At 37.1% G+C, this 10797-nt stretch overlaps 1 pseudogene across 1 annotated transcript; it reads left to right on the top strand.

Annotated features, from left to right (window-relative positions):
* Positions 1-9732: 9732 nt before the first annotated feature.
* On the top strand, positions 9733-10091 carry LOC100341515 (cytochrome c pseudogene; annotated as a pseudogene). The gene has a single exon (XR_016217161.1). The product of XR_016217161.1 is annotated as a cytochrome c pseudogene (transcript).
* The last annotated feature ends 706 nt before the right edge of the window (positions 10092-10797 follow it).

Here is a 10797-nt window from a genome sequence, read left to right on the forward strand (position 1 = left end):
AAGTCCTAGTATTGGAACTAGTACACAGTCATTTCTGTCTGTATTTTGTTAGATAAAGAAAAATAACATGACTAGCCCCAAACCAAGAAGGAAGGTGCACTCCTATTGGGTGGAACTACAGGGTCCATTAACACTGGGTAGTTCTGGAGATGGATGGTGGTGACACTTGCACAACAAAGTGAATGCAATAATGACACTGAACTTCATACACAAAAATGGTCAAAAAATCAACACTGACTAAAACAGGAAACGTTGTCCTTTAAAATTATTTAAACTTATGGCAAAACCAATTGTTTTTACACTAACTTCAGTGCATGAGCATGTATGGTAGTTCTAGAAAATTCCTTTTTAGGAGAGAGTACCTAAACACAAAAGATAAGTAGATTTGACCACAGAGAACCTTGAAGCCTAGTCCTGAGAGGTTTTGGCTGGATCCTATTGCTACTGCCCCAAGACTCAGAAGGGAGACCAAAAAATGAGTCATGAGGTTCCAAGTTTCCACATAACCATGCACTCTTTAAGTCACCAAACTCCTCAGTCTCTCTCGTCTCAGAGGCAGCTAGACTACTGTGAAAACATGATAAAAAGCTTTAGACTCACTCAGAAAAGCATCCAGTATTTTGTAACAAATCCCAGGTGAGTATATAGTCTCAGGTTAAGAACAGGTGAATTAAATCAGCTGACATGAGTTCAGGAGGTAGAAGGGGCAGAAAGAAATAGCTTGGGCTCCCATGTGCCCCTGGTGGAGTCAAGTGTGGCCTCCCACGCAGCCCTAACAGTGACTTTTGCTTACCTCAGGCATTTTCCTTTTGTGAGACCCTGCATTTTTCTATATTTTGAAGTCCAAGTAATCTCAGATTAAAATGTTTCTTAAAGAATTTCCTGGACAATATACATAACAGGAACTGACTTTACTAATGAGGTATAGTATATGAAATATCTGGCTTACAAACTTAAAAATCAAGATGCAATCCATTCAAGCTCAACAATTTATTACTGACTGAAGTACAAAATTAGTATTTACATAATGACCATCTTAAAGCTAATCAAATATTTCTATTCTACTTCTATCTATAACTATACGGAAAACTACATTCCAAGACAAATGAGAAGCAATTAGGAAAGCTTTTCATTAGTCCTACATTTATCAAGTGATTTTTTAAATCATGGATTACTTTTTATGACAAAGTTGATCAAATCCTCTTTATTGATGTACACAGTCAGTAGTCTGCCTGAGAACCAGGAAATAATTGAGACAAATATTGTCCCCAAACCTGTCTTTATTATGAACTTATCTGGAAAGTCTAAAAGCAGAGACTTTCCATATGAATGGAAAGAAGGGGAAAAAGAGATAATATGAATAAATCTTAGGGAATAACAATATATTGATAAAAATAATTTATACATAGTTTCAGGGGTGTTTTCTGATGAAATTAAGTTTTCTGCATTTTGCAGGATCCTATACTCAAGTATTTTGGGAGTTTGAAGAGGGATGAGTTGATTATACTTCAGTTTGGATCCACAATAGACTGATCTTTAACATAAATGAACTTGGAGATTCTAAATGAAAAATTTATTATAAAAGATACGTTTTTATATGAATAATCAAAATTCAGATATTATGATAGTGAAGCTATTATTATGGAGGCACTAAAGAAAAGCGAATATTATCCTGAAATTATAAAACTGCCATTCCTACCAAAAGTTTAATCCTTCCCCTGTATATTTAAATGATGTTGATTTCACAAGTATCTGCAATCTAGTACACTGATGCAAAAATTATTATGTTGCATTGTACTCAGAGTTATGCACAAATTTTGTAGGCTAGACAGTGTGCAGCTGACACTCCATTAAAATTTTTGTACAGTTTTATGAATGATTGATTTTGTATTCATATACTTTCATTATTTATATAACTTGATTGCTTAATTATTGTATTTTATCTAATACTTTTGAAATGTACACAGAATAGGTCTTTATAGAAAACATTTGAAATAGATCATTGAGTTCTAATTTATAGTGATGTCATTTAAACTTACTTGACATATTCCAGTCTTTGCAATGAAGAAGCAAGCTCTATCTGCCATATTACAAATCTAAGCATTTATCAGTGGCATTGTCTTGATTCTACCCATAAGTGGTGCTAGTAAGTTTTGTGATTCAACTATCCTTTATGTCACTTCCTCATTTTTTTGCCAAATGTATTCCAGTATTCCTTTACTTAGGCCAAATTCATCAAAACATCCAGTATTTCTTTCCAGGGACAATTCATATCATTTCCATCTAAGAATCTTTTAGTCCAGACCACTGAAATTTCTTGCTACCATGAAAAAGTGGAAGTGCCATGTTTCCATATTTTCCCCTCTTCTGAAAGTGCTTGTTGCTTCAGTGGTTGTCAAGAATTGTCTCTAACACTCATGCTAGTCTGTGTGGCACCCTCCCTAAATATGCTCTAGCCTAATTCCTTGCTTAGAGTTCCCACTGTGCGACCCATAAACCATGGAGCTAACAAGTACAATCATGCAGTCTGTCATCACAAAAAAAGTACTCAATGGAGAGAATAACAACATAAATGCACGTAGAATTTCATTTGTCAACCCTTTGTCCTGGCTGCATCTTTCAGGAAAAGGAAAAAAAAGGAGGAGGGAGAGAAGGTGCCCTTTTCATAGCAAAAGCTGCCATCATATCTGAAGCGTCTAGCAATATCATTACTTCTTCCAAAGGAAGAACTTGTTCTAATTTGTGCATTCCTTCTTCCAATCCACACAAAATTATAGAATAAGCTAACTACAAACTTCACTGACTATGTCATCTACCAGCTACATGTAAGTGGTTTTTTGTGGGTAAATCATGACCTGAGGGAAAATTAGAGATACTTACTGATCTTTGAATGAAGAGTCACCCAGTAACTATTCTAGATAGAATCTGCAACATAGAAGATACTTAGTAAGTACTAATTATTCAATCAATTACCCCCCCCCAAGGTAGAGAACTTTGTACCAAATTTAAGATCCAGAAATGAAAACCTACCATCAGTGCTCTTTTTATTTATTTTTTTATTTATTTTATTTAACTTATTTGGTTGTGTTATGAAATTACTTATTTTTCAAGAAACATAACAATTCATACTAATGTTTTGAATTCAGACAATATCTACTACCAAATAAAATTGGTTTGTTTCAATTCTATCTAAATAATTCACTGGGATGAAGTTTCCTTATTAGATTATGCACAAGGAGGGCAAATACTTCATTAATTTTAAACACATCAATCTAAGAACACTGTATACATCAAACAGAGTAATGACTGACACTATAAAAAACATAATACACTGCATATCAAAATCAAATTCCCCAATGCTCACTTCAGAACAAATACATATCTTTATTTGTATTTTGTAAGCTTCATAAGGAGAAATTCAATTACATATTTAAACCACAATGGGGAGGCGGGTGCCACGGCTCACTTGGCTAATCCTCCTCCTGCAGCACCTGCACCCCGGGCTCTAGTTCCAGTTGGGGTGCCGGTTCTGTCCCGGTTGCTCCTCTTCCAGTCCAGCTCTCTGCTGTGGCCTGGGAAGACAGTGGAGGATGGCCCAAGTCCTTGGGCCCTGCACCTGCATGGGGGACCAGGAGAAAGCACCTGGCTCCTGGCTTTGGATTGACACAGTGCGCCAGCGTAGTGGTCATTTTGGGGAGTGAACCAACGGAAAAGGAAGACCTTTCTCTCTGTCTCTCTGTCTCACTGTCTCACTGTCTAACTCTGCCTGTCCAAACACACACAGACACACACACACACAAACAAAACAAAAAAAACATAATGGGAACTGGGAAATATTATATGACAGATAAACTACTATTCTATCATTAACTATAATATCCTAATATGTACTATATATGTAACAATTTCTCATTTTTATTTTATATTCTTTTATATTTAGAAATCAGTGGAGAATTTTTTCTTTTTTAAATTTTTTAAAGATTTTATTTATTTATTTATTTGAAAAGTAGAGTTACAAAGAGAGTGAGAGACAAAGGTCTTCCATCTGCTGGTTCACTTCCCAAAGGGCTGCAATAGCTGGAGCTGGGCCAATCCAAAGCCAGGAACCAGCAGCTTCTTCTGGAGCTCCCATGTGGGTGCAGGGGCCCAAGCACTTGGGCCATCTTCCACTGCTTTCCCAGGTCATAAGTACAGAGCTGGATCAGAAGAGAAGTAGCTAGGACACAAACCAGCACCCATATGGGATATTGGCACCACAGATGAAGGCTTACCTTAAAGTGCCACAGCACGAGCCCCTCAAAAATTTTTCTTTTAATCCAATCCCTAGTTGAGTCAACATCACTGATTATAATAGAAAAAAATTCACTTACTTCAGTACCATATCTCACTTTTTACCCAATTATTAAAGAAATATTGATGAATGTTTTAATGAACAGTTTTATGTATTTTATGCATTTTTTAAACGAGTTTGAACGTTTTATAACTTTGAGTGCTGAGAGGGGTCATTAGAAGAGCTTCTGCAGTGCAGATCAAGTGCTGTTTCTTAACCTGTGTCAATCAATGCAAATCTCTACTAGTAGTGTGTTTCCCACACAAATGCTAATGTCCTGCTTTTAAAGGTTGTTCTTCTTTTTGAAATCTTTTCTTGGCTTATCTTTTTCACTTAGAACAGAAAATAAAACTCCTGTCATGAGCTAGAAGACCCTCAATGCCTGGACTCTTCTATCATACTCTTGTACACCCACTACACATGACACAGGGCCATGTTGCACCCTGTGTGTTCAGTCTGGAAGCTATGTTTCCAATTGTCATCATGGCACACTCCATTTTACTCAGCACTTGTGAAAATGCTGCCTCTCCAGGAAACATGCCTTATTTTTCTAATGCCACTAATCAGTATGGTAAATGTCCCATCAATTTGTTTATCATATGTTTCCCTCTCTGGGAAACATCGGAAACATGCTCTGTAAGAGCAGAGACTGGTTTTGTTCATTGACACGTGACTGTCATTTATAATAGAGCTCAAAAATGTTTTATTAAGTAAGTGAAAATAAAATCACTAGGCTATTAGTCATGCATAGGTAGTATATTAGAAGATGAAAACAATATAATTCAAGAAATTCTACAGGCAGATATTGTGGTATAGCAGTTAAGCTACCTCTTGGGATGCCCACATTCCATATCTGACTGCCTGTGTTTGAGTTCATCTCTACTTCCAATCAACTATTAACGTGCACCCTAGGAGGCAGCAAGTGGTGGCTCAAGTACTTGGGTCCCTGACACTCACATGAAAGATTCAAAGAGAGTTTTGGTCCCTAGCTTCAATCTGGCTCAGCCCTAGATGTTTGGCTGTTGCAGAAATTTGAAAAGTGAATCAAGGGATGGAATCTTTCTCTCTCTCTCTCTCTCTCTCTCTCTCTCTCCCTCCCTCCCTCCTCCCTCCTCTCTCTTTCAAATAAATAAAACCTTAAAATATTGTTGCATAAGTATAGAGATCAATATTTTAAATGAAAACAATCAGAATATTCTTATCCATCATCAAATCACATGTGAACTCAAACTAATCTTTGACTCATAAAAATGCTTGTTTAGTGCATTACTAATGATTTTAAATAGTAAGTTTATATAGAAAGCGTTATGCTCTTCCAATTGGACATATTTATAAGCAAGTATTTTTAAAAGATTTATTTATGCAGAATTAGAGACAGAGATCTAAGGAGGGAGGGAGGAAGGGAGAAGCAGAGAGAGAAATCCCCCATCTGCTGGTTCACTCCCAAAATGGCTACAATGGCCAGGACTAGGCCAGGCCAAAACTAGGAGACACGATGTTCAAGTAGGTCTCCCAAGTGAGTGGAATGAAACCAAGCCATCTTCCACTGCTTTTCCTAGCACATTAGCAGGGAGCTGGATAGGAAGTGCAGCAGCTGGGACTCAAACCATTAGCCATATGGGATGTTGGTGCTGCAGGTTGTGACCTAGCCTGCTATGCCACTGTGCTAGTCTCAAGAAAGTATTTTTACATTTTTGTCCTTATCCTTAATTTTTGATGCAAATTCAGATAATAAAATGGTTGTGTACCATGATGACTAGAAAATCACTTTCTCCAGAGAAAACAAATCATCTATATAAGAATCATTGCTACTTAGAATTGGAGTACAACATTTTTTTAGAAGATCAATCCTTGCCATTTTCTCTGTTTCACTGAATAGAAGAGTTGTAATGTAATATGTAGCATCCCCACCAGAGATGAATTTTTGCCTTACATGTAAATTTATAGCTATTCTTCTTGTGATTATATCAATGTTAAGGATTTTTAAACAGGACTGCAATACCTATTCATTCCAATACCAAGGATTCTTGAGCCCCAAGAGAAATGTTTAGGTCACTAACAAACAGAATCCATGGGAGAGTTTAATATATAAGCAAATCCACATTGAATATATTTAAATCTACTGGTCGCAACTTTGCTTATGAGGGGAAAATGAAAGGAGGTAATGATGTCAATGTACATCTAATTGCTCCAACTTCTCCAAACAAAACTACAGAAGCCACTATCTTTATTATAACTCATTAAATCCAGGTGTAAAAATAAGTCCTTACTCCAAAGCTAGAACAGATGTCTGGGTCTGAAAAATAGAATGTCTTTCTTGGCTTAAGTACATTTGTTTATTAAGCAAAATTAGCACGCATGTTTTATGTACTAATATTGCAATGTATGTGATTGCACAAAAATTGTGAAAACACAGTTTCTGTTTCAAGGTACACAAAGATGAGTAAAATTCAAATTATGACTCTAAAGAATTAATATTTCTGTAAAAGACAGGCAGATAAAATAATTTCACAAGGGCAGGAGTTAGCCACCATAGTTAAGACGCTGCTTTGGATGCCTGCAGCTCCAGATCCTAGTGCTGGATTTGAGGTCTTCCTCTGTCCTCATTTCCAATTTCCTGCTATTGTGCACCCTTTGAGGCAGCAGGTTATGGCTCAAGTACTACTTCTGTCCCTGCACCAACCAGGGAGACCCATAAAGAGTTCAGGATTCCTGACTTCAATCTGGCACAGCTCCATCTGTCTGAAAACATTTGGGGAATAAATCTGCAGTCAGACAATATATTTCTACATAGTTATATCTCTATGCCTCTCACATGGCAATAAATAAAAACCCTAAAATAATTATCACAGATACTATAAGTGGAACACTCATGACATATGCCTTGTATTGCAGGATCTTCAAGAGCCTGGGATCTTTAGACAGGGTTTTCCAAGGAAAATGATGCTTGCGATGTCTCATAAAATGAGTAGGAATTAAACAAATGAATGGCCGTGAGAAGCCTTTTCACAGAACACTACTACGAGGCAGAGGATAGGGAAGGATGAGGTAGAGAGGAGACGGAGTTCACATTAGGAAGGTCCTCATATGCCCACATGAGGTCAGACATTCAGTAGGTGATGGGCATGATTGTTGTGTGGTTATGTGGAGGATGGATGCAAAGGGTCATAAGACTGATGTTAGATGGACCAGATGGGAGACAATTAATTCTTCTAATGCTGACAGTGATCAGGTTAACTGTTGTAAGAAGAGGACACTTATGTGAAAATATTTCAGATCAACAGCAGGAGGGTTTATTTTACTAGAGTGAGAAAACGAGTAAAATCAGAAAAAAGAAGACTTACATCTTATCAAAATATTTGTGTTGTGAGAGAAATTATATAGAAATGCATCCATGTGCATGTCAATAGCTGAAATTACTGGGTTATTTTTCAGTAATATTTGCTACTACTCCCTCTGGGTGAATTATCCATTGCCAGTTGTAAACAACAGCTGTTGCCTTATGTCTTGATTTGGCCAAAGAAGTGGGAACAGTATGGCCAATGCCAAGAAGAAATTCTAAGCACAATTTTAAGGTTCTGTGTTCTATTTTATATCTCAAAGCTAAAATCAGCAATGTCTTGGATGGGGGCTCTTACTATAGTGTGTGTCAGAGACAGAGAAAGTGCAGAGCACAGCCCTGGGACAGAGTTGCCAAAGGCCCAGAAAGTGCATGTTGCATGAGAGAAAAACAACCCTTCTTGTCATAAGCCACTGCTATTTCCGGAAAGTTTATTTCTGCAGCATCCCTCAGTCCCCATTATCTAATACCTTTCCTAATATCAGTCTGAGAATGAATAATTGCCTACACAACTTATTGAGTAAATGGGTGAGCTTAATGGGAACTTAGAGTACATGAGTGATGATGTCAGGAGCAGAATTGTAAATTATCAGGAGGCAAATACAAAAAATAGTGGCAAAGGTTTAACTTAAGTAACTGCAAGAAAAAAAAAAATTTGGCCTGAAACTGAATAGTGAGTGTAATGTCCAAAAATAAAGGTTTCTATTTTCTATGAAAGGATGGGAGTTAAAAAGGGCAGCAGCAAAGTGGCTGGAGGAAAGCAAAGATTTACAGTAGGTCTTCCAGGAAATGCTGATCTATCTTGAAGGAAGTTTCTGCAAATACAAGCAGAACACAAAGACCAGAAAGTATATAATTAATAACACAACTCTAGTTAGTCAGTTTTGCTTCGGGAGACCATACTTATAATCTACTGAATGTATCTGGTTTATTTCCTGACTCTCCCCCCAATACAACAAAAGGTACCTCAGGCATTTTTAAAATGCTTCATGTTGTATGCTGCATTGTAGCAAATGGAATGAAAGATTTCCATAAAAGACAAATGGATGTCACATCCTTCAATTGTCTTCATAAGACACCTCCCACTTCTTTCTGTTGAATTCTTCTGTTACTATCAGTAAACAGTTATCAAAAATAGTATGTAGACTTTTTTGATATTTTTAAACTCAAAAATGTATATTCTGCACACATTTGCTTGGGATGCAAAACAGCAGAGAAGGAAATGAATATTTAGGTGACAGTCCCAGAGTGCTGATTGTCACATAAGGGTCAAAGGGGCCAGTGGAAAAAGGGATCTGGTTATCAAAGGTACGACAGAAAACAGAATGGAAAAATCAGCATGTGGAACATTCTCCAGAACTCACCCAACATTAAGCCACAAAACAAGCCTCAACTGATTTTTAAAAATCAAAATCATATTTTCTCAGACCACAATAGAACAAAATTAGTAACCAACCAGAGGGACTGTGGAAATTATACAAATTTATGGAAATTAAACTACATGCTCCTGACCAGTCAATGGATCCTTTTAATTCTTATCAATGTACTATTTTGGAGAATGACCCAAAGCAATTAAGCAAGAAAAAGAAATAAGGGCATCTAAGGAGGAAGTTCCCTATTTACAGTTGATATAAACTTACATATAGAAAACTAAAACCTCCACCTAAAAGCAAAAACAAACAAAAAAAGGTTATTACTGACAAATGAAATCAGTAAAAATGTAGGATAAAAGGTCAACTTACAAAAATCATTAGCATTTCAATATACCAGTAACAAATCAAGAGGTAAAGAAATCAAGAAAGCAATCCCACATACAATAACAGTTATAAAAACTGGAAAATACCCTGCAATAAACTGAAACATGGAGGTGAAAGAAATCAAAGAGAACACTAAAAAGTAGAAAGTCATCCCATGGTCATGCATTTGAAGAACTAATATTTTTAAGTGTCCACAGTACTCAAAATAGTCTATAGACTCCATGCAATCCCTGTCACATACCAATGACATTCTTCACAGAAATAGGATGTGAGAGTTAGAGAGTGGACGTCCAGCTTCCCAGTGTGCGAGCTACTAACGAGCGAGTTAAAAATGGGTGATGTTGAGAAAGGCAAGAAGATTTTTGTTCAGAAATGTGCCCAGTGCCACACTGTGGAAAAGGGAGGCAAGCACAAGACTGGACCAAATCTCCATGGTCTGTTCGGGCGGAAGACAGGTCAGGCCGTTGGATTCTCCCACACAGACGCCAACAAGAACAAAGGCATCACCTGGGGAGAGGACACGCTGATGGAGTATTTGGAGAATCCCAAGAAATACATCCCTGGAACCAAAATGATCTTCGCTGGCATTAAGAAGAAGAATGAAAGGGCAGACTTGATAGCTTATCTAAAAAAAGCTATGAATGAGTAATAACTGGCCACTGCCTTATTTATTACAAAACAGCAATGTCCCGTGACTTTTTTTATGTGCACCATAATTCAATTATCATACACCAGAATTCAGATCATGAATGGCAGACAGAATATTTTTGTCCGACAGTCTAATATTGCCTTGTGTGGTTACAAAGGAAATTTTGGTAGTAATTCCAGTTCAGTGAATGCCCTCGCTGTTTTCGCCTTCTAAGGATATGATTGGACTTAACTAAAAACTTGTCAATGCCATCCCAAAACCTGCTGGGAGATTGGATTTAGATTTAAATGCTGAGGAAATTGCCTCACTGCCTCAGAACTGAACAAGATTCACTTGTTCTTTATCTGCCCAAGGCAAGAGCTGAAGACATTTGGAAACGTCTACTTCGTATTTTTGGTCTTAGCTGTGGCAATCTCATTAGAATTTCCTGTATCTAAACTTCTACCTTTTACTTACTGAAAGGCATTTTAGTGTGGTTTATGCATATCAAATAAAGAATATTTAACACTTCTCACATTTTATAGATGATCTGTAAGGTCAGGTGCTTTGAACGTCAGCATGACCAGGTGGAGTAACAAGTTACACTTGCTGTTGAATTCTTTACTACCTTGGACTAAGTTAAAATTCAGGATTGTCTATAAGCAGCCATTTGGAAACACATAACACTGAGGAGCTACTGTATGTTTGTGTTTAGTAATGGTGCTTTTGCCAGCTCAATGGA

This window comes from Oryctolagus cuniculus, chromosome 11 (assembly GCF_051225735.1).
Source record: "Oryctolagus cuniculus isolate XC-2025 breed Fujian yellow rabbit chromosome 11, ASM5122573v1, whole genome shotgun sequence".
Classification (NCBI taxonomy): domain Eukaryota; kingdom Metazoa; phylum Chordata; class Mammalia; order Lagomorpha; family Leporidae; genus Oryctolagus; species Oryctolagus cuniculus.